Below are 24,766 nucleotides of genomic sequence, written 5' to 3'. Positions count from 1 at the left end.
TTGGTGCTTCTAGCACGCTCTCTGGTCTCTATCTCCGAAGATACAGACTAGAATGTGCTAGAAGCACCACAGCATAGAATGACACCCCAGGCAGGAAAGAGGAACTGTAATAGTTTTAGAAGGTGCAGGGTGCTAGAATGAACACTAGTAATATATAAGACCCTGGTAAGGAAACAGCTGATTGGGCCGTAGTATGCTTTATACCACTTTCTCGCTGTCAAATCATTTTTGCATCACGTTGTTAGTGATTTGTCTTTAGAGATGGTGAATAAACGCTTAAACAATGGGAGCATTTGTGCAAATTTGGGGGGTGGAGTTTTAATAGGATTTGTCTGCGCAAAAGCCTTCTAATCCACCCTGGATCAGACTTGTGCATCTGTGCTTGGGTTTGTTTGTCAGCAGCCTAGAACGTAATGCAGCAAATCTCAGGCCAGACATAGGCAGTGGTGAGAGATGAGCATGAGTGTAGGACAAGCCGTCTAGAGGACTGCGCGTACAGTCAGATCTTTGTGTACTGTGCTATAGCAAACTCCGTCAGATACACTCTCCTGTCTTATCTCCCTGGTCATCCAGAGGGAACAAAACGACATAAAAGTAATATGTGTAAGCGTTGTTTCCTTATAGAGATCCTTCCAGAGCTGCAGGGGCAGATTGGGGCACATTACACCTTCAGGGGTGCACGATCGCCTCAGCTGACATTAAACCAAACCTTGGTTCAGGAATGATCATTTTTGATGTTTGGTATATTCCTGCCTGTGCTAGGATTTGTGCCGACACCTTCTACAGTAAGATGGATATGTGAGCTTGGTTTAGATGTGTATGTTATACCCCACTATATCCCAGCACGGATGTGACCGGAATGTACTCCTTGCACATTCCCACTGTCAGGTTTCCTGCGTGTCCCCTTTCTCATCGTCACACTACCAGCCCTGTAGTCACTAACGTTATCCAGTGTGCACAAGTCTCTGCCTGCCTCCCACAGGATCAGTACACTAGGATAGAGGGGGTCATTCAGCTCTGATCGCTGGGCTGCGATTTTTGCAGTCCTGCGATCAGATAGTCGTCGCCTACAGTGGGAGTGATTTTTCGCTGTGCAAGTGTGCGATCGCACGTGTAGCTGCGCAGCCCGGGACTTATTCCTACAGTGCGATGAGAACAGGCTGATTGGGGCCAGAGCTGACGTCAGACACCCTCCCTGAAAACGCTTGGGAACGCCTGCGTTTTTCCGGATACTCCCTGAAAACGGTCAGTTGCCACCCACAAACGGCCTCTTTCTGTCAATCTCCTTGCGAATGCCCGTGCGAATGGATTCCTCGCACCATCCCATCGCAGGGTGCCGATGCCCTTTTTTTCAGCCGTGCTACGCACCGGCGCAGTGCGGTGAATAAGCATGCACAGTACAGATCTGATCGCCCGTTGTGCGAAAACGCACAGCAGCGATCAGATCTGTATGACCCCCAGAGTTTCCCAAACTCCGACATTGCAGTCCAGGTTTTAAGGATATCCATACTTTAGCACAAGTGACTATATTAGTGGCAGAGTTTGGGACTCGCTGCAATATGAGATCTCATGGCTCTGCAAATGCTGGTGAACAGGTCACCATGGCTACTTAGAATTGCCCCACAAGACTGAGTCACGCTTCCCCTTTCTGCAGACCAGCTCTCGCTTCTCTTTCCCCCCTACATTATAAATAGGACGACTGCGTCGCTTTCACCTGTTACATGTCTTTGGAGCTCCCTGGTGTTGCAAGACACTTCTATTTCTCCTCCCAGTTCACTAGGCCTATTAATCCTGGTGCCATCTCGCTGGTATTCATGGGGTTGGAGAACCTTGGTGGTCATGAAGTTTACCTCTGTGGCCCTCTTCTGACCGGTGCAGATGGAAATGCTATGTCTATGGTGTCCAACCACATGGCTTCAACATTGGCCAGTTACTTACTAAGTACAGACTAAACTGAAATCAGAACAGACAATGGGCCTAATTCAGACCGGATCGCAACAGCAAACTTTTTCTCTAATGGGCAAAACCATGTGCACTTCAGGTGGGGCAGATGTAACGTGCAGAGAGAGTTAGATTTGGGTGTGGTGTGTTCAAACTGAAATCTGAATTGCGGTGCAAAAATAAAGCAGCAAGTATTTACCCTGCACAGAAACAAAATAACCCACCGAAATCTTACTCTCTCTGCACATGTTACATCTGCCCCACCTGCACTGCACATAGTTTTGCCCATTAGAGAACAAATTTGCTGCTACGATCAGGTCTGAATTAGGCCCAATGTATGGTCTCCTCTGAATGCAGCTTTTGACATGACTGCATTAGGAATGAATGCGTTGGCACCCCTTATCCTGGCAGCAACATACCCACCGCGCTCCTGTGACATCAGACTACGTTTCTAGACTTCAGCGCAGGCTCCAGATTTTCACCGGAATTAGTTTAACAAGTTTTTCAGCCCACACCAAATGCAGATTTACATAGTGCCCACAGCATGGCATCTGACGTTCAGGACAGTGAGGGAGTGCCACAGTCACAGCTGATGAGATTAGGGGCAGTATATATGTTCCGGTTATTATATTGCTTGGCACACACTATTCTAGGGTTCTGAATGACAAGTAGTATAATGCGGAATCTGCATCAGCCGGTAATAAGTTATGTCTCTGATGGCCTTGCAGCCATGGTTATAATGTCATTATTTTACACTCACTTAATTACTTTTTGTTGCTGTCTACAGATGTAAAATCATTTGAATGATCTGCAGTTATTATGGAAAGGACACTGGTATCTTGGAGCAATTAATATTAAACTAGTCCAGCCATGTGTCCCATAAGAGCAGATCTGTGGGGCTATGAACAACAATCCATGAGTGCAGGGCTACTGTAAATCTGACGTATGGCGGCATCTTGTCGCACTGCGATTCACCTTGCGGCTCTTTAAATTGAACCCCATGTGTTGTATTACTTCATAACCAGTGCCTCCTATGCCCCCTTAGCGCTGTAGATTGTATACTTACTCTTCTGTCGGATTTGCTGCAAAATCTACTTTTCTCTGACGTCCTAGTGGATGCTGGGAACTCCGTAAGGACCATGGGAATAGACGGGCTCCGCAGGAGACTGGGCACTCTAAGAAAGAATTAGATCTACTGGTGTGCACTGGCTCCTCCCTCTATGCCCCTCCTCCAGACCTCAGTTAGAATCTGTGCCCGGCTCGAGCTGGTTGCACACTAGGGGCTCTCCTGAGCTCTTAGTAAAGAAAGTATTTATTAGGTTTTTTTTATTTTCAGTGAGATCTGCTGGCAACAGACTCACTGCTACGAGGGACTTAGGGGAGAGAAGCGAACCTACCTGCTTGCAGCTAGCTTGGGCTTCTAGGCTACTGGACACCATTAGCTCCAGAGGGATCGAACACAGGCCCAGCCTCGGTCGTCCGGTCCCGGAGCCGCGCCGCCGTCCCCCTTGCAGAGCCAGAAGACGGAAGATTCCAAGGAGAAAATCGGCGGCTGAAGACTCCGGTCTTCATTAAGGTAGCGCACAGCACTGCAGCTGTGCGCCATTGCTCCCCATGCACACCACATACTCCGGTCACTGATGGGTGCTGGGGGGGGGGGAGGGGGGCGGGCGGGCGCCCTGGGCTGCAATTAGATTACCTTAAAAAGGCAAAAAAACACATAATATAGTCTCATAAACTATATATGTGTAAAAATCCCCTGCCTTAATATTGATATAAAGAGCGGGAGAAGCCCGCCGAAAAAGGGGCGGGGCTATCTCCCTCAGCACACTGGCGCCATTTTCTCTTCACAGCTCCGCTGGAAGGATGCTCCCCAGGCTCTCCCCTGCAGTTTCCAGGCTCAATAGGGTAAAAAAGAGAGGGGGGGCACTAAATTTAGGCGCAATACTGTGTATTATAGCTGCTATAGGGAAAATCACTTTGTGTAGTGTAAATCCCTGTTTATATAGCGCTGTGGTGTGTGCTGGCATACTTTCTCTCTGTCTCCCCAAAGGACTTTGTGGGGTCCTGTCCTCAGTCAGAGCATTCCCTGTGTGTGTGCGGTGTGTCGGTACGGCTGTGTCGACATGTTTGATGAGGCTTATGTGGAGGCGGAGCAGGTGCCGATAAATGTGATGTCACCCCCTGCGGGGTCGACACCAGAGTGGATGGATATGTGGAAGGTATTAACCGACAGTGTCAACTCCTTACATAAAAGGCTGGATGACGTAACAGCCGTGGGACAGCCGGCTTCTCAGCCCGTGCCTGCCCAGGCGTCTCAAAGGCCATCAGGGGCTCAAAAACGCCCGCTACCTTAGATGGCAGACACAGATGTCGACACGGAGTCTGACTCCAGTGTCGACGACGACGAGACTAATGTACAGTCCACTAGGGCTATCCGTTGCATGATTACGGCAATGAAAAATGTGTTGCACATTTCTGACATTAACCCCAGTACCACTAAAAAGGGTATTATGTTTGGGGAGAAAAAACAACCAGTGGTTTTTCCCCCTTCAGATGAGTTAAATGAAGTGTGTGAAGAAGCGTGGGCTTCCCCTGATAAAAAAACTAGTGATTTCTAAAAAGTTACTAATGGCGTACCCTTTCCCGCCAGAGGACAGGGTACGTTGGGAAACATCCCCGAGGGTGGATAAAGCGCTCACACACTTGTCAAAAAAGGTGGCACTACCGTCTCAGGATACGGCCGCCTTAAAGGAGCCTGCGGATAGAAAGCAGGAGGCTATCCTGAAGTCTGTATATACACACTCGGGTACTATACTGAGACCTGCTATTGCTTCAGCATGGATGTGCAGTGCTGCAGCTGCGTGGTCTGATTCCCTGTCTGATAATATTGATTCCCTTGACAGGGACACTATATTGCTAACCATAGAGCATATTAAAGACGTAGTCTTATACATGAGAGATGCACAGAGGGATATTTGCCGGCTGGCATCTAGAATAAATGCAATGTCCATTTCTGCCAGGAGAGTATTATGGACTCGGCAGTGGACAGGTGATGCGGATTCTAAAAGGCACATGGAGGTTTTGCCTTACAAGGGTGAGGAATTGTTTGGGGATGGTCTCTCGGACCTCGTTTCCACAGCGACAGCTGGGAAGTCGACATTTTTACCCCAGGTTCCCTCACAGCCAAAGAAAGCACCGTATTATTAGGTACAGTCCTTTCGGCCCCAGAAAGGCAAGCGGGTTAAAGGCGCGTCCTTTCTGGCCAGAGGCAGGGGTAGAGGGAAAAAGCTGCACCATACAGCCAGTTCCCAAGAACAGAAATCCTCCCCTGCTTCCACTAAATCCACCGCATGACGCTGGGGCTCCACTGGTGGAGCCAGGTGCGGTGGGGGCCCGTCTCCGGAACTTTAGCGACCGGTGGGTTCGCTCACAGGTGGATCCCTGGGTTCTACAAGTGGTATCTCAGGGATACAAGCTGGAATTCGAGACGTCTCCCCCTCGCCGTTACCTCAAATCAGCCTTGCCAGCTACTCCCCCGGACAGGGAGGTTGTACTGGCGGCAATTCACAAGCTGTACCTCCAGCAGGTGATAATCAAAGTTCCCCTCCTTCAACAGGGACGGGGTTACTATTCCACAATGTTTGTGGTACCGAAACAAGACGGTTCGGTGAGACCCATTCTAAATTTAAAATCCTTGAACACTTATATAAGAAGGATCAAGTTCAAAATGGAATCGCTCAGGGCGGTTATTGCAAGCCTGGAAGAAGGGGATTACATAGTATCACTGGACATCAAGGATGCGTACCTGCATGTCCCCATTTATCCACCTCACCAGGTGTACCTCCGTTTCGTGGTACAAGACTGCCATTACCAATTCCAGACGTTGCCGTTTGGTCTGTCCACGGCACCGATCGTATTTACCAAGGTAATGGCCGAAATGATGATACTCCTTCGAAAGAAGGGAGTTATAATTATCCCATACTTGGACGATCTCCTTATAAAGGCGAGGTCCAGGGAGCAGTTGTTGGTCGGAGTAGCACTATCTCAGGAAGTGCTACAACAGCACGGCTGGATTCTGAATATTCCAAAGTCGCAGCTGGTTCCTACGACGCGTCTGCTGTTCCTGGGTATGATTCTGGACACAGAACAGAAGAAGGTGTTTCTCCCGGAGGAGAAGGCCAAGGAGTTGTCATCTCTGGTCAGAGACCTCCTAAAACCAAAACAGGTGTCGGTGCATCACTGCACGCGAGTCCTGGGAAAGATGGTAGCTTCTTACGAAGCAATTCCATTCGGCAGGTTCGATGCAAGGATCTTTCAGTGGGATCTGTTAGACAAGTGGTCCGGATCGCATCTTCAGATGCATCGGCTGATCACCCTGTCCCCGAGGGCCAGGGTGTCTCTGCTGTGGTGGCTACAGAGTGCTCATCTACTCGAGGGCCGCAGATTCGGCATACAGGACTGGGTCCTGGTGACCATGGATGCAAGCCTCCGAGGTTGGGGGGCAGTCACTCAGGGAAGAAACTTCCAAGGACAATGGTCGAGTCAGGAGGCTTCCCTACACATAAATATTCTGGAACTAAGGGCCATTTACAATGCCCTAAGTCAGGCAAGACCCCTGCTTCAAAACCAGCCGGTGCTGATTCAGTCAGACAACATCACGGCGGTCGCCCATGTAAACCGACAGGGCGGCACAAGAAGCAGGATGGCGATGGCAGAAGCCACAAGGATTCTCCGATGGGTGGAAAATCACGTGATAGCACTGTCAGCAGTGTTCATTCCGGGAGTGGACAACTGGGAAGCAGACTTCCTCAGCAGGCACGACCTCCACCCGGGAGAGTGGGGACTTCATCCAGAAGTCTTCCAACTGATTGTAAACCGTTGGGGAAGGCCACAGGTGGACATGATGGCGTCCCGCCTAAACAAAAAGCTAAAAAGATATTGCGCCAGGTCAAGGGACCCTCAGGCGATAGCTGTGGACGCTCTAGTGACACCGTGGTTGTACCAGTCGGTTTATGTGTTCCCTCCTCTTCCTCTCATACCAAAGGTGCTGAGGATAATAAGAAAGAGAGGAGTAAGAACTATACTCATCGTTCCGGATTGGCCAAGAAGGACTTGGTACCCGGAACTGCAAGAAATGATCTCAGAGGACCCTTGGCCTCTGCCTCTCAGACAGGACCTGCTACAGCAGGGGCCCTGTCTGTTCCAAGACTTACCGCTGCTGCGTTTGACGGCATGGCGGTTGAACGCCGGATCCTGATGGAATAGGGCATTCCAGTTGAAGTCATTCCTACGCTGATAAAAGCTAGGAAAGATGTGACAGGAAAGCATTATCACCGTATATGGCGAAAATATGTTGCTTGGTGTGAGGCTATGAAGGCCCCCCACAGAAGAATTTCAGCTGGGTAGATTTCTGCACTTCCTACAGTCAGGAGTGACTATGGGCCTAAAATTGGGATCCATTAAAGTCCAGATTTCAGCCCTGTCTATTTTCTTTCAAAAAGAACTGGCTTCACTGCCTGAAGTTCAGACGTTTGTTAAGGGAGTGCTGCATATTCAGCCCCCTTTTGTGCCCCCAGTGGCACCTTGGGATCTCAACGTTGTGTTGGATTTCCTAAAATCACATTGGTTTGAGCCACTTCAAACCGTGGATTTAAAATATCTCACGTGGAAAGTGGTCATGCTTTTGGCCTTGGCTTCGGCTAGGCGGGTGTCAGAATTGGCGGCTTTGTCCTGTAAAAGCCCCTATCTGATCTTCCATATGGACAGAGCAGAATTAAGGACGCGTCCCCAATTCCTCCCTAAGGTGGTATCAGCGTTTCATTTGAACCAACCTATAGTGGTGCCTGCGGCTACTCGGGACTTGGAGGCTTCCAAGTTGCTGGACGTAGTCCGGGCCCTGAAAATCTATGTCTCCAGGACGGCTAGAGTCAGAAAAACTGACTCGCTGTTTATCCTGCATGCACCCAACAAGCTGGGTGCTCCTGCTTCTAAGCAGACTATTGCTCGCTGGATCTGCTCCACGATTCAACTTGCACATTCTGTGGCTGGACTGCCGCATCCTAAATCAGTCAAAGCCCATTCCACGAGGAAGGTGGGCTCTTCTTGGGCGGCTGCCCGAGGGGTCTCGGCTTTACAACTTTGCCGAGCTGCTACCTGGTCGGGATCAAACACGTTTGCAAAATTCTACAAGTTTGATACCCTGGCTGAGGAGGACCTTGAGTTTGCTCATGCGGTGCTGCAGAGTCATCCGCACTCTCCCGCCCGTTTGGGAGCTTTGGTATAATCCCCATGGTCCTTACGGAGTACCCAGCATCCACTAGGACGTCAGAGAAAATAAGATTTTACTCACCGGTAAATCTATTTCTCGTAGTCCGTAGTGGATGCTGGGAGCCTGTCCCAAGTGCGGATTGTCTGCAATACTTGTACATAGTTATTGCTTAACTAAAGGGTTATTGTTATGAGCCATCTGTTCAGTGAGGCTCAGTTGTTATTCATACTGTTAACTGGGTATAGTTATCACGAGTTGTACAGTGTGATTGGTGTGGCTGGTATGAGTCTTACCCTGGATTCCAAATCCTTTCCTTGTAGTGTCAGCTCTTCCGGGCACAGTTTCCCTAACTGAGGTCTGGAGGAGGGACATAGAGGGAGGAGCCAATGCACACCAGTAGATCTAATTCTTTCTTAGAATGCCCAGTCTCCTGCGGAGCCCGTCTATTCCCATGGTCCTTACGGAGTCCCCAGCATCCACTACGGACTACGAGAAATAGATTTACCGGTGAGTAAAATCTTATTATTGTTCCGGGCTGTTTCGCCACTTCAAGAATATTCCATTGAATCAGTCTGTATTAATGTTTCTTTTGTGAACGCTAATAACCAACTGTAGAACGCCAGCACTTCAAAGGGTGGGTGACGGCAGCTGCTGAGTTCTCTCTTCCCCATCGCTCTTTGATTTGAGTATTTGGAGGGGGGGGGGGGGGTATAATTTTAAAATGTTTGTATTTGGTATTATTGCTTGTGTGTGTGTGTGTGTGTGTGTGTGTGTGTGTGTGTTAACGCTGCCTCAGTAACTACAGTATATAACATACATATTTGTTACATTTAGACTTTGCACATAGAGAAACGTTTGTTACACACAGACCTGAAAATTACTGCTCTCTGTAAATGATGACTTGCAGTGTCTTGGAAGATCATTTTAAGAAGTCTTTCTCTAAGCCCAATCCCTCGCTGTATACTTACTGTGCTAGATGTAGGTTGCCGGTTTACTTGGGGAATTGATGTTTATAGATTCTATTTTAAGACCCTAACCATAGCATCACAAGAGAACATTACAACCTCAATTTCTCTAACGTCCTAGTGGATGCTGGGGACTCCGTCAGGACCATGGGGAACAGCGGCTCCGCAGGAGACAGGGCACAAAAGCAAGCTTTTAAGATCACATGGTGTGTACTGGCTCCTCCCCCCATGACCCTCCTCCAAGCCTCAGTTAGGTTTTTGTGCCCGGCCGAGAAGGGTGCAATCTAGGTGGCTCTCTTAAAGAGTTACTTAGAAAAAGTTTTTAGGTTCTTTATTTTCAGTGAGTCCTGCTGGCAACAGGCTCACTGCATCGAGGGACTTAGGGGAGAGATTTTCAACTCACCTGCGTGCAGGATGGATTGGATTCTTAGGCTACTGGACATAGCTCCAGAGGGAGTCGGAACACAGGGCTCGCACTGGGGTTCGTCCCGGAGCCGCGCCGCCGACCCCCTTGCAGACGCTGAAGATGAAGAGGTCCGGAACCAGGCGGCAGAAGACTCTCAGTCTTCATCAGGTAGCGCACAGCACTGCAGCTGTGCGCCATTGTTGTCAGCACACTTCACACAGCGGTCACGGAGGGTGCAGGGCGCTGGGGGGGGGCGCCCTGGGCAGCAATGTATAATACCTGTATGGCGAAAAATACATCACATATAGCCCTTGAGGCTATATGGATGTATTTAACCCCTGCCAGATATCTAAAACTCCGGAGAAGAAGCCCGCCGAAAAGGGGGCGGGGCCTATTCTCCTCAGCACACAGCGCCATTTTCCCTCACAGAAAGGCTGGTGGGAAGGCTCCCATGCTCTCCCCTGCACTGCACTACAGAAACAGGGTTAAAACAGAGAGGGGGGGCACTGATTTGGCGATATGTATATATATTAAAATGCTATAAGGGAGGAACACTTATATAAAGGTTGTCCCTGGATAATTATAGCGTTTTGGTGTGTGCTGGCAAACTCTCCCTCTGTCTCCCCAAAGGGCTAGTGGGTCCTGTCCTCTATCAGAGCATTCCCTATGTGTGTGCTGTATGTCGGTACGTGTGTGTCGACATGTATGAGGAAAATATTGGTGAGGAGGCGGAGCAAATTGCCTGTAATGGTGATGTCACTCTCTAGGGAGTCGACACCGGAATGGATGGCTTATTTATGGAAATTACGTGACAATGTCAACACGCTGCAAGCCGGTTGACGACATGAGAGGGCCGGCGAACAAATTAGTATCTGTCCAGGCGTCTCAAACACCGTCAGGGGCTGTAAAATGCCCATTTACCTCAGTCGGTCGACACAGACCCAGACACGGACACTGATTTCAGTGTCGACGGTGAAGAAACAAATGTATTTTCTTTTAGGGCCACACGTTAAGGGCAATGAAGGAGGTGTTACATATTTCTGATACTCCAAGTACCACAAAAAAAAAGGGTATTATGTGTGAGGTGAAAAAACTACCTGTAGTTTTTCCTGAATCAGATAAATTAAATGAAGTGTGTGATGATGCGTGGGTTTCCCCCGATAGAAAATTATTGGCGGTATACCCTTTCCCGCCAGAAGTTAAGGCGCGGTGGGAAACACCCCTCAGGGTGGATAAGGCGCTCACACGCTTATCAGAACAAGTGGCGGTACCATCTACGGATAGGGACGTACTTAAGGAGCCAGCTGATAGGAGGCTGAAAAATATCCTAAAAAGTATACACACACATGCTGGTGTTATACTGCGACCAGCGATCGCCTCAGCCTGGATGTGCAGAGCTGAGGTGGCTTGGTCGGATTCCCTGACTAAAAATATTGATACCTTTGACAGGGACAGTATTTTATTGACTATAGAGCATTTAAAGGATGCATTTCTATATATGCGAGATGCGCAGAGGGATATTTGCACTCTGGCATCAAGAGTAAGTGCGATGTCCATATCTGCCAAAAGATGTTTATGGACACGACAGTGGTCAGGTGATGCAGATTCCAAACGGCACAAAGATGTATTGCCGTATAAAGGGGAGGAGTTATTTGGGGTCAGTCCATGGGACCTGGTGGCCAGGGCAACTGCTGGAAAATCCACCGTTTTTTACCCTAAGTCACATCTCTGCAGAAAAAGACACCGTCTTTTCAGCCTCAGTCCTTTCGTCCCTATAAGAGTCATATCTGCCCAGGGATAGAGGAAAGGGAAGAAGACTGCAGCAGGCAGCCCATTCCCAGGAACAGAAGCCCTCCACCGCTTCTACCAAGTTCTCAGCATGACGCTGGGACCGTACAGGACCCCTGGATCCTACAAGTAGTATCCAAGGGGTACAGATTGGAATGTCGAGAGGTTTCCCCCCTCGCAGGTTCCTGTAGTCTGCTGTACCAATGTCTCCCTCCGACAGGGAGGCAGTATTGAAAACAATTCACAAGCTGTATTCCCAGCAGGTGATAATAAATTTACCCCTCCGACAACAAGGAAAGCGGTATTACTCCACACTATATGGTGGTTCTGAAGGCTAGGTGAGACCTATTCTAAATCTGAAAAATTTGAACACTTACAAGGGTTCAAATCCAGATGGAGTCACTCAGAGCAGTGATAGCAAAGAACAAGGGGACTATATGGTGTCCCGGGACATAAGGGATGCTTACCTCCATGTCCCAAAATTTGCCTTTTCTCACCAAGGGTACCTCAGGTTCGTGGTACAGAACTGTCACTATCAGTTTCAAGACGATGCCGTTGGATTGTCCAAGGCACCCCGGGTCCTTACCAAGGTAATGACCGAAAGGAGGATTCGTCTTCAAAGAAAATGGACGACCTCCTGATAAGAACAAGGTCCAGAGAACAGTTGGAGGTCGGAGTAGCACTATCTCAAGTAGTTCTACGACAGCACGGGTGGATTCTAAATATTCCAAAACCGCAGTTGTTCCGACGACACGTCTGCTGGTCCTAGGGATGATTCTGGACACAGTCCAGGAAAAGGTGTTTCTCCCAGAGGAGAAAGCCAGGGAGTTATCCGAGCTAATCGGGATCCTCCTAAAACCAGGAAAAGTGTCAGTGCATCATTGCACAAGAGTCCTGGTAAAAACGGTGGCTTATTACGAAGCGCTTCCATTCGGCAGATTTCACGCAAGAACTCTTCAGTGGGATCTGCTGGACAAATGGTCCGGATCGCATCTTCAGATGCATCAGCGGATAACCCTATATCCAAGGACAAGGGTGTCTCTCCTGTGGTGATTACAGAGTGCTCATCTTCTAGAGGGCCGCAGATTCGGCATTCAGGATTGGATGCTCGTGACCACGGAGGCCAGTCTGAGAGGCTGGGGAGCAGTCACACAAGGAGTGTGATCAAGTCTGGAGAATTCTCTCCACATAAATATACTGGAGCTAAGAGCAAATTTATAATGCTCTAAGCTTAGCAAGACCTCTGCTTCAAGGTCAGCCGGTATTGATCCAGTGGGATAACATCACGGCAGTCGCCCACGTAAACAGAAAGGGCGGCACAAGAAGCAGGAGGGCAGTGGCAAAACTGCAAGGATTTTTCGCTAGGCGGAAAATCATGTGATAGCACTGTCAGCAGTGTTCATTCCGGGAGTGGACGACTGGGAAGCAGACTTCCTCAGCAGGCACGACCTCCACCCGGGAGAGTGGGAACTTCATCGGGAAGTTTTCCGCATGATTGTGAACCGTTGGGAAAGACCAAAGGTGGACATGATGGCGTCCCGCCCGAACAAAAAAATGGGACAGGTATTGCGCCAGGTCACGAGACCTTCAGGCGATAGCTGTGGACGTCCTGGTAACACCGTGGGTGTAACAGTCGGTGTATGTGTTCCCTTCTCTGCTTCTCATAACCAAGGTATTGAGAATTATAAGACATAGAGGAGTAAGAACTATACTCGTGGCTCCGGATTGGCCAAGAGGGACTTGGTAACCGGAACTTCAAGAGATGCTCACAGAGGACTAATGGCCTCGGGAGCTAAGAAGGGATTTGCTTTCAGCAAGTACCATGTCTGTTCCAAGAGGAACCGTGGCATCGGCCTTTAAGAAAGGACCTGCTCCAGCAGGGACCTTGTCTGTTCCAAGACTTACCGCGACTGCGTTTGACGGCATGGCGGTTTGAACGCCGGATCCTAAGGGAAAAGGCATTCCGGAAGAGGTCATACCTACCCTGGTCAAAGCCAGGAAGGAGGTGACCGCACAACGTTATCACCACATGTGGTAAAAATATGTTGCGTGGGTGAGGCCAGGAGGGCCCCACGAAAAAATTTCAACTAGGTCGATTTCTGCACTTCCTGCAAACAGGAGTGTCTATGAGCCTCAAATTGGGGTTCATTAAGGTTCAAGTTTCGGCCCTATAGATTTTCTTCCAGAAAGAATTGGCTTCAGTTCCTGAAGTCCAGACGTTTGTCAAGGGAGTATTGCATATACAGCCCTTGTGTGCCTCCAGTGGCACCGTGGGATCTCAACGTAGTGTTGGGATTCCTCAAATCATATTGGTTTGAACCACTCAAATCTGTGGATTTGAAATATCTCACATGGAAAGTGACCATGCTGTTGGCCCTGGCCTCGGCCAGGCGATTGTCAAAATTGGCGGCTTTGTCTTACAAAAGCCCATATTTGATTTTCCATTCGGACAGGGCAGAACTGCGGACTCGTCCCCAGTTTATTCCTAAGGTGGTGTCAGCGTTTCACCTGAAACAACCTATTGTGGTGCCTGCGGCTACTAGGGACTTGGAGGACTCCAAGTTGCTAGACGTTGTCAGGGCCCTGAAAATATATATATATATATAATTCCAGGACGGCTGGAGTCAGAAAGTCTGACTTGCTGTTTATATTGTAGGCACCCAAAAAGCTGGGTGCTCCTGCTTCTAAGCAGACTATTGCTCGTTGGATTTGTAGTCCAATTCAGCTTGCACATTCTGTGGCAGGCCTGCCACAGCCAAAATCTGTAAATGCCCATTCCACAAGGAAGGTGGGCTCATCTTGGGCGGCTGCCCGAGGGGTCTCGGCTTTACAACTTTGCCGAGCAGCTACTTGGTCAGGGGCAAACACGTTTGCTAAATTCTACAAATTTGATACCCTGGCTGAGGAGGACCTGGAGTTCTCTCATTCGGTGCTGCAGAGTCATCCGCACTCTCCCGCCCGTTTGGGAGCTTTGGTATAATCCCCATGGTCCTGACGGAGTCCCCAGCATCCACTAGGACGTTAGAGAAAATAAGATTTTACTTACCGATAAATCTATTTCTCATAGTCCGTAGTGGATGCTGGGCGCCCATCCCAAGTGCGGATTGTCTGCATTACTTGTACATAGTTATTGTTACAAAAAAATCGGGTTATTATTGTTGTGAGCCATCTTTTTTAGAGGCTACTTCATTGTTATCATACTGTTAACTGGGTTCAAATCACAAGTTGTACGGTGTGAATGGTGTGGCTGGTATGAGTCTTACCCGGGATTCAAGATCCTTCCTTATTGTGTACGCTCGTCCGGGCACAGTACCTAACTGAGGCTTGGAGGAGGGTCATGGGGGGAGGAGCCAGTACACACCATGTGATCTTAAAAGCTTGCTTTTGTGCCCTGTCTCCTGCGGAGCCGCTGTTCCCCATGGTCCTGACGGAGTCCCCAGCATCCACTACGGACTATGAGAAATAGATTTATCGGTAAGTAAAATCTTATTTAAAGTGTCTCCAGAGTCTGTATCTTCCAAAACATACAGCTTTCTTCCCATTATGGAGTTTTTCTAAGCCAAGTAAAAGAGCCAACAGAACTTGTTCACGTGGTTATCAGAACTTGTTCACGTGGTTATAACTTGTTTAGTCTGCTACTACAGGTTGAGTATCCCTTATTCAAATGCTTGGGACCAGAAGAATTTTGTATATCAGATATTTCCGTATTTTGGAATAATTGCATATCATAATGAGATATCATGTTGATGGGACCTAAGTCTAAGCACAGAAGGCATTTATGTTACATATACACCTTGTACACACAGCCTGAAGGTCATTTAATACAATATTTTTAATAACTTTGTGTATTAAACAAAGTTTGTGGACATTGAGCCATCAGAAAACAAAGGTTTCACTATCTCACTCTCACGAAAAAAAAATCATTAATTCGGAATATTCCGTATTTTGGAATATTTGGATTTGGGATACTCAACCTGCATTAGTATATCACAAAAATGCCGGGTTACGATGTACTCTTGAACTTTTGGGTGGAGTTATGCAAATTACTCTTTACTCCAGTTGGCCTACTGTGCATTTGGAGCCAGCCTAAACTGCAGAGCCACCAGGACAGTATAATCACATGACCACCTCCATATGTGTGGTATTTGAACATGGCATTGGTAACTGCCTATTGTTATTTCTCTGACGTCCTAGTGGATGCTGGGTACTCCGTAAGGACCATGGGGAATAGACGGGCTCCGCAGGAGACTGGGAACTCTAAAAGAAAGATTTGGTACTATATGGTGTGCACTGGCTCCTCCCTCTATGCCCCTCCTCCAGACCTCAGTTAGAATCTGTGCCCGTCCCGAGCTGGTTGCACACTAGGGGCTCTCCTGAGCTTCTAGTAAAGAAAGTATTTGTTAGGTTTTTTATTTTCAGTGAGATCTGCTGGCAACAGACTCACTGCTACGAGGGACTGAGGGGAGAGAAGCGAACCTACCTGCTTGCAGCTAGCTTGGGCTTCTAAGGCTACTGGACACCATTAGCTCCAGAGGGATCGAACAGTGGGCCCGTCCACGATCGTCCGATCCCGGAGCCGCGCCGCCGTCCCACTTGCAGAGCCAGAAGCAAGAAGAACATCCTGAAAATCGGCGGCTGAAGACTTCGGTCTTCATTAAGATAGCGCACAGCACTGCAGCTGTGCGCCATTGCTCCCCATGCACACCACACACTCCGGTCACTGATGGGTGCAGGGCGCTGGGGGGGGCGCCCTGGGCTGCAATTAGAGTAACATCTATGGCAAAAGCACATAATATAGTCCAATAAACTATATATGTGCAAAATCCCCTGCCATAATATAAATATAAGAGCGGGAGAAGTCCGCCGAGAAGGGGGCGGGGCTATCTCCCTCAGCACACTGGCGCCATTTCCTCTTCACAGCTCCGCTGGAAGACAGCTCCCCAGGCTCTCCCCTGCAGTTTCCAGGCTCAAAGGGTAAAAAAGAGAGGGGGGGCACTAAATTTAGGCGCAAATTGTATATGTAAAGCAGCTATAGGGAAAAATCACTTTGTGTTAGTGTACATCCCTGATTATATAGCGCTGTGGTGTGTGCTTGCATACTCTCTCTCTGTCTCCCCAAAGGACTTTGTGGGGTCCTGTCCTCAGTCAGAGCATTCCCTGTGTGTGTGTGCGCGGTGTGTCGGTACGGCTGTGTCGACATGTTTGATGAGGGCGCTTACGTGGAGGCGGAGCAGGTGCCGATAAGTGTGATGTCGCCCCCTGCGGGGCCGACACCTGAGTGGATGGATATGTGGAAGGTATTAACCGACAGTGTCAACTCCTTACATAAAAGGTTCGATGACGCAGCTTTGGGACAGCCGGCATTTCAGCCCGCGCCTGCCCAGGCATCTCAGAGGCCGTCAGGGGCTCAAAAACGCCCGCTACCTCAGATGGCTGACACAGATGTCGACACGGAGTCTGACTCCAGTGTCGACGAGGATGAGACAAATATACAATCCACTAGGGCCATCCGATGCATGATTACGGCAATGAAAAATGTGTTGCACATTTCTGACATTAATCCGGTTACCACAAAAAAGGGTATTATGTTTGGGGAGAAAAAGCAGCCAGTGACTTTTCCCCCATCTGATGAGTTAAACGAATTGTGTGAAGAAGCGTGGGGTTCCCCAGATAAGAAACTAGTAGTTTCTAAGCGGTTACTAATGGCGTACCCTTTCCCGCCAACGGATAGGTTACGCTGGGAGACATCCCCTAAGGTGGACAAAGCGCTCACACGCTTATCAAAAAAGGTGGCACTGCCGTCTCCGGATACGGCCGTCTTAAAGGAGCCTGCAGATAGAAAGCAGGAGGCTATCCTGAAGTCTGTATATACACACTCAGGTACTATACTGAGACCTGCTATTGCTTCAGCGTGGATGTGCAGTGCTGCAGCAGCGTGGTCTGATTCCCTGTCTGATAACATTGATTCCCTTGACAGGGACACTATATTGCTAACCATAGAGCATATTAAAGACGTAGTCTTATATATGAGAGATGCACAGAGGGACATTTGCCGGCTGGCATCTAGAGTTAATGCGATGTCCATTTCTGCCAGGAGAGTATTATGGACTCGGCAGTGGACAGGTGATGCTGATTCTAAAAAACACATGGAGGTTTTGCCTTATAAGGGTGAGGAATTGTTTGGGGACGGTCTTTCGGACCTCGTATCCACAGCAACAGCTGGGAAGTCGACTTTTTTACCTCAGGTTCCCTCACAGCCTAAGAAAGCACCATATTATCAAGTACAGTCCTTTCGGCCTCAGAAAGGCAAGCGGGTTAGAGGCGCGTCCTTTCTGCCCAGAGGCAGGGGTAGAGGGAAAAAGCTGCACCATACAGCCAGTTCCCAAGAACAAAAATCCTCCCCTGCTTCCACTAAGTCCACCGCATGACGCTGGGGCTCCACATGTGGAGCCAGGTGCGGTGGGGGCCCGTCTCCGGAACTTTAGTGACCAGTGGGTTCGCTCACAGGTGGATCTCTGGGTTCTACAAGTGGTATCTCAGGGATACAAGCTGGAATTCGAGACGTCTCCCCCTCGCCGTTACCTCAAATCAGCCTTGCCAGCTACTCCCCAGGACAGGGAGGTAGTACTGGCAGCAAGCTGTACCTCCAGCAGGTGATAATCAAAGTTCCCCTCCTTCAACAGGGACGGGGTTACTATTCCACAATGTTTGTGGTACCGAAACCAGACGGTTCGGTGAGACCCATTCTAAATTTGAAATCCTTGAACACTTATATAAGGAAGTTCAAGTTCAAAATGGAATCGCTCAGGGCGGTTATTGCAAGCCTGGAAGAGGGGGATTACATGGTATCACTGGACATCAAGGATGCTTACCTACATGTCCCCATTTACCCACCTCACCAGGTGTACCTCCGTTTTGTGGTACAGGACTGCCATTACCAATTCCAGACGTTGCCGTTTGGTCTGTCCACGGCACCGAGGGTATTTACCAAAGTAATGGCCGAAATGATGATACTCCTTCGAAAGAAGGGAGTTATAATTATCCCGTACTTGGACGATCTCCTTATAAAGGCGAGGTCCAGGGAGCAGTTGTTGGTCGGAGTAGCACTATCTCAGGAAGTGCTACAACAGCACGGCTGGATTCTGAATATCCCAAAGTCGCAGCTGGTTCCTACGACGCGTCTGCTGTTCCTGGGTATGATTCTGGACACAGAACAGAAGAAGGTGTTTCTCCCGGAGGAGAAGGCCAAGGAGTTGTCATCTCTGGTCAGAGACCTCCTAAAACCAAAACAGGTGTCGGTGCATCATTGCACGCGAGTCCTGGGAAAGATGGTAGCTTCTTACGAGGCAATTCCATTCGGCAGATTCCATGCACGGAGCTTTCAGTGGGATCTGTTAGACAAGTGGTCCGGATCGCATCTTCAGATGCATCGGCTGATCACCCTGTCCCCGAGGGCCAGGGTGTCTCTGCTGTGGTGGCTGCAGAGTGCTCATTTACTCGAGGGCCGCAGATTCGGCATACAGGACTGGGTCCTGGTGACCACGGATGCAAGCCTCCGAGGTTGGGGGGCAGTCACTCAGGAAAGAAACTTCCAAGGACAATGGTCGAGTCAGGAAGCTTCCCTACACATAAATATTCTGGAACTAAGGGCCATTTACAATGCCCTAAGTCAAGCAAAACCCCTGCTTCAAAACCAGCCGGTGCTGATTCAGTCAGACAACATCACGGCGGTCGCCCATGTAAACCGACAGGGCGGCACAAGAAGCAGGATGGCGATGGCAGAAGCCACAAGGATTCTCCGATGGGCGGAAAATCACGTGATAGCACTGTCAGCAGTGTTCATTCCGGGAGTGGACAACTGGGAAGCAGACTTCCTCAGCAGGCACGACCTCCACCCGGGAGAGTGGGGACTTCATCCAGAAGTCTTCCAGCTGATTCTAAATCGTTGGGAAAGGCCACAGGTGGACATGTTGGCGTCCCGCCTCAACAAAAAGCTAAAAAGATATTGCGCCAGGTCAAGGGATTCTCAGGCGATAGCTGTGGACGCTCTAGTGACACCGTCACCGTCAGGAGTGACTATGGGCCTAAAATTGGGATCCATTAAAGTCCAGATTTCGGCCTTGTCTATTTTCTTTCAAAAAGAACTGGCTTCACTGCCTGAAGTTCAGGTGTTTGTTAAGGGAGTGCAGCATATTCAGCCCCCTTTTGTGCCTCCAGTGGCACCTTGGGATCTCAACGTTGTGTTGGATTTCCTAAAATCACATTGGTTTGAGCCACTTCAGACCGTGGAGTTGAAATATCTCACGTGGAAAGTGGTCATGCTTTTGGCCTTGGCTTCGGCTAGGCGTGTGTCAGAATTGGCGGCCTTGTCATGTAAAAGCCCCTATCTGATCTTCCATATGGACAGGGCAGAATTGAGGACTCGTCCCCAATTTCTCCCTAAGGTGGTATCAGCGTTTCATTTGAACCAACCTATTGTGGTGCCTGCGGCTACTCGGGACTTGGAGGCTTCCAAGCTGCTGGATGTAGTCCGGGCCCTGAAAATCTATGTTTCCAGGATGGCTAGAGTCAGAAAAACTGACTCGCTGTTTATTTTGCATGCACCCAACAAGCTGGGTGCTCCTGCTTCTAAGCAGACTATTGCTCGCTGGATCTGTTGCACGATTCAACTTGCACATTCTGCGGCTGGACTGCCGCATCCTAAATCAGTCAAAGCCCATTCCACGAGGAAGGTGGGCTCTTCTTGGGCGGCTGCCCGAGGGGTCTCGGCTTTACAACTTTGCCGAGCTGCTACCTGGTCGGGATCAAACACGTTTGCAAAATTCTACAAGTTTGATACCCTGGCTGAGGAGGACCTTGAGTTTGCTCATTCGGTGCTGCAGAGTCATCCGCACTCTCCCGCCCGTTTGGGAGCTTTGGTATAATCCCCATGGTCCTTACGGAGTACCCAGCATCCACTAGGACGTCAGAGAAAATAAGATTTTACTCACCGGTAAATCTATTTCTCGTAGTCCGTAGTGGCTGCTGGGAGCCCGTCCCAAGTGCGGATTGTCTGCAATACTTGTATATAGTTATTGCTTAACTAAAGGGTTATTGTTATGAGCCATCTGTTCAGTGAGGCTCAGTTGTTATTCATACTGTTAACTGGGTATAGTTATCACGAGTTGTACGGTGTGATTGGTGTGGCTGGTATGAGTCTTACCCTGGATTCCAAATCCTTTCCTTGTAGTGTCAGCTCTTCCGGGCACAGTTTCCCTAACTGAGGTCTGGAGGAGGGGCATAGAGGGAGGAGCCAGTGCACACCAGATAGTACCTAATCTTTCTTTTAGAGTGCCCAGTCTCCTGCGGAGCCCGTCTATTCCCCATGGTCCTTACGGAGTACCCAGCATCCACTACGGACTACGAGAAATAGATTTACCGGTGAGTAAAATCTTATTTTTTCTTTGTCTTAATAAAATTAATTGTATTCTAAATCTGGTAGAGAGAAAAGCTGTACCTCTTATAGTGGCTTGTAAGTTTGGGGGTTTCCTCTGCAAGCTTTGGATTCACTATAATTCCCCTAAGAGTCCTATCAATCATTCCTTATGTCTCTGCGTGTTGGAGTTATCAGTATGAGTTGGTCTGGAGTTATGGCAACATATAGTTAACCAGTGATGGTTTAACACTATATGGTTTTAATCATTGGGGAGGGGTCAGAGTATGCGCAAAGCAATGGGGTGGAATTTTGACATCGGACTTCCCCAATAACAGGATGAAATCCCTAAGACGCTATCCCCAAGAGACCATTCCAAATGTAATAAGCGTGTTGATTGCAGCTGATTGGACGGATGCTGCACAAGACCCTGGTTCCAGTTTGAGGATGGGGAATTTTTTGGTAGAACCGTTTTACTGTGTTGACACTGATTTTAGCAATAGTTTCAAAGCTACAGTTAAAAATGTTGTATTACAAATTATCAATCATAATGGTGACATTTATTTTGCTTAAAAAAAAGAATTAAATAGAACAAATATTTTTTTTTCCAGTTGTGTCTGTAAAAGTATTCATCTATCCCTCCTTTTTTGGTTTAGAGATCCAAGGATCCCCTTGAAAATCAACCAATGCATTCCAGACATGAAAGCCACCACCGCACACTGCTGGATGTATAAAGCTGATTTCCTTGTAATCCAGGTAAGGCGTGCCTATGTAACATGCATCTTGCTGTGTCCTGTAATATACTGTACTAGAGTCCCTGCAGTCCGTTCTGATTGTTACAATTTAGGTCTTGGTTTATTTTTTGCATTACAATCTCTGTAAATCATTTGACCGGCTTCTGCGAGATGCTTTCAGGAGCGTGGCAGTTGCAGTTTTCAGCCTCTCCTTACCCAAGCCACAAGGGACCTGTTTTCCGGCAGACAGACGGTGCTTAGGCTGTTGGACAAAAACCAAAACACAAAACACACTGTGTGTTCTAGACCGGCTAAAATCCTTGTGTAAGAAAAGTTAATACCTACTTACAGGCAGCCGTTTGCTAAGGATTGCAGATTACTTCATCTGGGGTTGTGGCTGAATTCACATGTATTTATACACTTGCACATACAAGGACCGGCCATGCAGTTACAGCTTCCATTATAAAGTATATTGTGTTCTTAAATCTTACAGTGATTCCTTTTGCAGTTATGTTAATATTTGTTTAAGCGTGTTTGCATGGGGTTTCCTCTTCTTACTGCTTGCTGTAAGTCTGTTGGCTGTAGGAGCAGTTTAGGTAGGTTGTTATTGCAGGTCTGTAGCATGCACAATGCAGAACATTGAGGCAGATGTATTAACCTGTAGAAGGCGTAAGGAAGTGATAAACCAGTGATATGTGCAAGGTGATAAACGTACCAGCCAATCAGCTCCCAACTGTCAATTTGCATATTAGAGCTGATTGGCAGGTGCGTTTGTCACCTTACACTTATCACTTCCTTATGCCGTCTCCTGGTTAATACATCTGCCCCAATAAATTATAGCCTGCACAAGATTTTTGCTGATTTGGTGCAGTTCAAGATCACAACGGGCAAGATTGCTGACGAGGCGCAGGAGCACGCACAGTCAGCAACGCAGTGCGTACACACTAGACGATTTTAATGAAGTGTTGTTACTATCCGTCTGAATCGGCCACATCGTTAACAGAAATCGTCTAATGTGTACCCAGCCTAAATATAATTGCTGGCTTGCACACGGTGGCACTTGCAGCTACACTATCTTTAATGTATGCAAAGTGTGTTTGCAATATGGGGTGTAATTGCGCACAGCGCCATATCACCACTGTGTCTGTGTGCTGGATGATATAGGTCATTGGAGGTTATAGTGTGGAGTTCTTGGCTGGCCTGTGCATTTATAGGTTGTTATTATTAGGTTTATTTACACACTTCTTTTGCCACGTTTTAATTTCCGCATTGTAGGATGCTGTTTGTGTATGTGTAGCGTTTACATTGTTTTACAGTCCTGCTGCCGGGTTACATATTATTTTCTTCAAGTATTTCATTTGTCTTTTCTCTGACGTCCTAGTGGATGCTGGGTACTCCGTAAGGACCATGGGGAATAGACGGGCTCCGCAGGAGACTGGGCACTCTTAAAAGAAAGATTAGGTACTATCTGGTGTGCACTGGCTCCTCCCTCTATGCCCCTCCTCCAGACCTCAGTTAGAATCTGTGCCCGGCTCGAGCTGGTTGCACACTAGGGGCTCTCCTGAGCTCCTAGAAAAGAAAGTATTTATTAGGTTTTATATTTTCAGTGAAATCTGCTGGCAACAGACTCACTGCTACGAGGGACTTAAGGGAGAGAAGCGAACCTACCTGCTTGCAGCTAGCTTGGGCTTCTAGGCTACTGGACACCATTAGCTCCAGAGGGATCGAACACAGGCCCAGCCTCGGTCGTCCGGTCCCGGAGCCGCGCCGCCGTCCCCCTTGCAGAGCTAGAAGCAAGAAGAACGTCCTGGAAATCGGCGGCTGAAGACTCCGGTCTTCATTAAGGTAGCGCACAGCACTGCAGCTGTGCGCCATTGCTCCCCATGCACACCACATACTCCGGTCACTGATGGGTGCAGGGCGCTGGGGGGGGGAATTTTGCAAACGTGTTTGACCCCGACCAGGTAGCAACTTTGCCGAGCTGCTACCTGGTCGGGGTCAAACACGTTTGCAAAATTCTACAAGTTTGATACCCTGGCTGAGGAGGACCTTGAGTTTGCTCATGCGGTGCTGCAGAGTCATCCGCACTCTCCCGCCCGTTTGGGAGCTTTGGTATAATGCCCATGGTCCTTACGGAGTACCCAGCATCCACTAGGACGTCAGAGAAAATAAGAATTTACTCACCGGTAATTCTATTTCTCGTAGTCCGTAGTGGATGCTGGGAGCCCGTCCCAAGTGCGGACTCTCTGCAATACGTGTATATAGTTATTGCTTAATTAAGGGTTATGTTATGTTGGCATCCGTTTGTTTGATGCTCTGTTGTTGTTCATACTATTAACTGGGTATGTTATCACAAGTTATACGGTGTGATTGATGTGGCTGGTATGAGTCTTACCCTGGATTCCAAAATCCTTTCTTTGTAATGTCAGCTCTTCTGGGCACAGTTTCCTTAACTGAGGTCTGGAGGAGGGGCATAGAGGGAGGAGCCAGTGCACACCAGTAGTCCTAATTCTTTCTTAGAGTGCCCAGTCTCCTGCGGAGCCCGTCTATTCCCCATGGTCCTTACGGAGTCCCCAGCATCCACTACGGACTACGAGAAATAGATTTACCGGTGAGTAAAATCTTATTTTCTCCTAGTCCGTAGAGGATGCTGGGCGCCCGTCCCAGTGTGGAAACTCTGCAAGACTTGTATATAGTTGTTGCTTACATAAGGGTTATGTTACAGTTGACATCGGTCTTGGACCGTTTCTGTCGTTTGTTCATACTGTTAACTGGTTATGTATGGTATGATTGGTGTGGGCTGGTATGAATCTTGCCCTTGGATTGCTAAATCCTGCCTTATATTGTCCATCTCCTCTGGGCACAGTTCTCTAACTGAGGTCTGGAGGAGGGGCATAGAGGGAGGAGCCAGTGCACACCCATAGTCAAAGTTCTTTTTAGGTGCCCTATCTCCTACGGAGCCCGTCTATACCCCATGGTCCTTACGGAGTCCCCAGCATCCTCTACGGACTAGGAGAAATAGATTTACCGGTAGGTTTAAAATCTTATTATCCGCCTGAAAATTTTTTGCGGCAATCGGGCGAAAATTGCAGCGAAAACGCTCCATTTTTCGACCTATTTAATTCCAAACGGGTTTCACGTGAAAATTCTTGCAGTGAAAAGTGCAGGTGATAATGGGGAAATCAGCCTGTACCCCAAAAAATGCTAAACTAAAATAGGAAAACAGAAGGGAAGTGTATTAAGAGATCA

General features: G+C 48.4%; 1 protein-coding gene across 2 annotated transcripts in view; it reads left to right on the top strand.

Annotated features, from left to right (window-relative positions):
• Positions 1 to 24,766, top strand: part of HYCC2 (hyccin PI4KA lipid kinase complex subunit 2) — a 201,059-nt gene that overhangs the window by 60,030 nt on the left and 116,263 nt on the right. For both annotated transcript variants that reach the window (XM_063932863.1, XM_063932864.1), the window contains exon 3: positions 21,440 to 21,539. The gene's annotated coding sequence lies outside the window, so the exon portion shown is untranslated. The remainder of the gene's footprint in view (positions 1 to 21,439; positions 21,540 to 24,766) is intronic.

The sequence above is a fragment of the Pseudophryne corroboree genome, chromosome 7 (assembly GCF_028390025.1).
Source record: "Pseudophryne corroboree isolate aPseCor3 chromosome 7, aPseCor3.hap2, whole genome shotgun sequence".
Taxonomy (NCBI): Eukaryota; Metazoa; Chordata; class Amphibia; order Anura; family Myobatrachidae; genus Pseudophryne; species Pseudophryne corroboree.
Note: the sequence above shows the minus strand (reverse complement) of the source record. Positions and strands in the feature narration are given on the sequence as shown.